Below are 3,937 nucleotides of genomic sequence, written 5' to 3'. Positions count from 1 at the left end.
TCCTAGCAGATAATTGCTGTACAAAATGTAGACATTATATCCTATTTACAAACACCACTAGAGTAAATCTCTCTATTCATTAAGAGAATGTAACTATATATCTATCCTAACCACTTTGAATACATAGATACAAAATGGACATTCATTTGTATCCCCTTTTTTTTGTTAAGTTCCATTATTTGAATATTATAGGTGTGTAAACTCAGCAACATATTCTAAAACAGTCCAGTACCCATAATAGTATTGGGTCTTTTCTTGACTGGCAATGTCAGAAATAGTTGACCTGAGTCCCCCATAGCTCAACATAACAGCATGACATTACTTCTTATAATTCGTTTTGATACTTTTCTGCTGGATGGTTAAGACCAAGTTAAAGAAGGACCTATGCAACAAGAGTTATATCTTTTGGGTATGATAAGTTCAGTGAAATCCCCTCAGGATTTATCCTGAGATCCTTTACCTCAGACTGTAGAACCTTTGTCCGTGTCAGCCTTGTGGATGAGTCATGACCATTGCTTGGCCAATGTGCTCTCTGTGAAAGCCTGAGAGAATGTTTTCTCTTCATGTGATTCTCCTTAGGCACACTCCACATCATCGATCACTTTCCTCTTTGGCCCCATAATCTCCTTGTTCAGAAAATTTGGGACACTACTGAGTTACATGATGTAATAGTACAAGTTCTCATATGTCCTGAGTCTCAATTGATCATGGAAGGCTAGGGCCAAAAAGTTGGCTTTCCTTGCAGCCCTCCTTTTTCTCTAATTTGGTCTGCAAACTTAGGTTGATAACTATCCAGAAGACAAGCTTATTGTTATTACCATACAACTTAAGCTGTTAAAATTAGCCGCACTATCTGTCTGAATATCAAACATCTTAGGCATAACATGGAACAGGTATTTTTCATCAAGTATTGATATGTTGAACTTTAAGTCCCTACAGAATATGATAAAAAAATTTCAAAATTAGAATATATTTTAAAAATAGGCATAAAGAATTATATGCTTCTTATGTTTACACATAAGTCCAAAAACTAACCATAAACAACCTTGAAGCAGAAAGTGCCACAATATTCCTTTTCCTGTCTCTTGCTTTCATTCACCACCCCCTTCTCTTTGAACAACTGATTACCTGAGAGACAACATAGAAGCAACTGGCATGTCATGACAAGCAGCCCATATTCTGAAGACCAGAATGACAGGAACTCCAACTATGAAACTACTATTAAAGTCTACCATTTGCAGTGCTGTTGTTAGTTCACAGGTATCAGTATATGTAGTTAGTCAGGGTGAGAATCTTTCCAATTAACTGCTAGATTCAAAAATCTTCTGGAGATTCTCAGGATCATTGCCTTGCACATCTTCTACATATAACTATATGGCTTGACATTGTCATGTTTCCTAGCTCTTCTCCTTTCCGTCTCTTGATTAGTTAGTCCTTGAGATTGTGCTTTCCTTTTACTTGTATTATACCTTTGTATTTGTATTTCTTCTTTTGAGTTCTTATGCTAGAGAAACTATATGATATTTACACATGTGTGTCTGGTTTATTTCACATATGAGTATATCTTCAAGTGGCACCCACTTCAATATAAAGCCTTCGAGTTTATCATTCTTAATAGCTGAATAATACTCCATTGTGTAAAAGTAAAAATACCACATCTATTTCAACCATTCCTCAGGTGATGGGCATCTTGGTTGTTTCCAAGATTTGGCTATCACAAACTGTGCTGCTATACACATAGGCACACATATATTCCCCATGATATGATGTTTTCAGATCATCTGGGAAAATTCCCAGTAGAGGAATAGCTGGTTTAAATGGGATTTCCAGTTCAACATTTCTAAGGAATCTCCACACTGATTTCCATAATGGTTGCACCAGTCTACATTCCCACCAGCAGTGGAGAAGGGCTCCTTTTTCCCCCACAGAATCTCCAACATTTGTTGTTGCATAATTTTGTTTTGATAGCCATTCTTTCTGGGGTGAGATGATATCTCACTGTGGTTTTAATTTGCATTTCGTGGATGGCTAGTCATGTGGAGCATTTTTTCATATATTTATTCACTTCTTTAATTTCATCCTCTGAGAAGCGTGTGTTCATCTCGGATGCCCATTTCTGAACAGGGTCTTTAAATTTTGGGGCCCTAGTGTTTTTAGTTCTTTATAAATTCTAGAGAGCAGACCTTTGTCTGAGCATTTATTTATCATGAATTTTTTCCAAATATGTGAGTTGCCTTTTCACTTTGTTGGTAATTTCTTTTGATGTGAAAAAACTTCTCAGTAAGAACAGGTGTCTGTTGTTAATTCTTTCATGTGTTTCCTGTGCCATTTGATTTCTGTTCATGAAGTATTTGCCTACCCCTTTGTCTTCAAGAGTTCTTCCTACTTTCTCTTCCAGGAGATTTAGTGTCTCTGCTTTAATGTATAGATCTTTAATCCATTTTGACTTTAGTTTAGTGCATGGTGATAGACCTGGGTCAAGTTTTAGTTTTGGGCATGTAGAGAACTGTTTTTCCAGCACCAATTGTTAAAGAGGCTTTCTTTCTTCCAGTGAGTATATTTGGCCCCTTTGTCAAAGATAAGGTGGCTGAGTGTGTTCGTAGGGGCTTCTGCATCTTCTAATCTATTCCATTGATCCTCAGCTCTATTTTGTTGCCAATACCATGCTGATTTTATCACAGTAGGCTTGTAGTTTAATTTCAAGTCAGGAATTGTAATGCCTCCTACTTTTTCTTTATTGCCCAGGATTGCCTTTGCTATTCTAGGTCATTTCTGGTGGCAGATAAATTTTAGGAATAATTTCTCTAGGTCTGTGAGGTATGTTGGTGGTATTCTAATAGGGATTGCATTAAATCTGTATAGCAATTTTGGGAGTATGGCCATCTTCACAACGTTGTTTCTTCCTATCCAGGAGAATGGAATACCTTTCCATTTTCTGAAATCCTCTGCGATCTCTTTTTTTCAGAGTACTTAATTTTCCTTGAAAAGATCTTTGACTTTTTTAGTTAGACTAATTCCAAGGTATTTCATTTTCCTCAGTGGCATTGTAAAAGTTATTGCTTCTATAATTTCCCTCTGTGTGTTTGTTGTCTGTGTAGAGGAATGCAATTGACTTTTGGATATTGACTTTATAATCTGCTATGCTACAGAATTTCTGTAATTGTAGTAGCTTCTTGGTGGAGTTTTTTGGGTCTTCCAATGAAAATATCATGTCATCTGCAAATAAAGATATTTTAACTTCTTCTTTACCTATTCTTATTCCTTTTATTTCTTTCTCTTGTCTAATGGCTGTAGCTAATGATTCCAGAACTATATTGAATAGTAGTGGTGATAGAGGACATCCTTGTCTTGTACCAGATCTAAGGGTAAAAGATTTCAGTTTTTCCCCATTTAGGATTATGTTACCCGCTGGATTTCATAAATGGCTTTTACCAGATTGAAGTCGAGGCCATCTATTCCAATTTTCTGTAGGACTTTGAACATGAATGAGTGTTGGACTTTGTTAAACGCCTTTTCTGCATCAATGGAGATGATCATGTGGTTTTTAGTTTTCGTTCTATTGATATAGTGTATTACATTTATAGATTTTCGAATATTGAGCTATCCTTGCATCCCTGGGATGAATCATACCTGGTCATGGTGTATGATCTTCTTGATGATTTCCTGTATTCCATTTGCTAGCATTTTATTGAGGATTTTGGTATCTGTGTTCATGAGAAAGATCGGCCTGTAGTTCTCTTTCTTAGTTGCGTCTTTCCCTGGTTTTGGTATCAGTATAATACTTCCCTCCATAAATGATTTTGGGAGGATTGCTTCCTTTTCAATTTCATGGAAGAGTTTGAGGTGTATAGGGACTACATCTTCTGTAAATGTCTTGTAGAATTCAGCTGTGAATCCATCCGGACTTGGACTTTTCTTTGTCGGTAGGTTTTTAATT

The sequence above is a fragment of the Octodon degus genome, unplaced genomic scaffold (genome assembly GCF_000260255.1).
Source record: "Octodon degus isolate 3935 unplaced genomic scaffold, OctDeg1.0 scaffold00014, whole genome shotgun sequence".
NCBI lineage: Eukaryota > Metazoa > Chordata > Mammalia > Rodentia > Octodontidae > Octodon > Octodon degus.
This window is presented reverse-complemented; position numbering follows the sequence as displayed.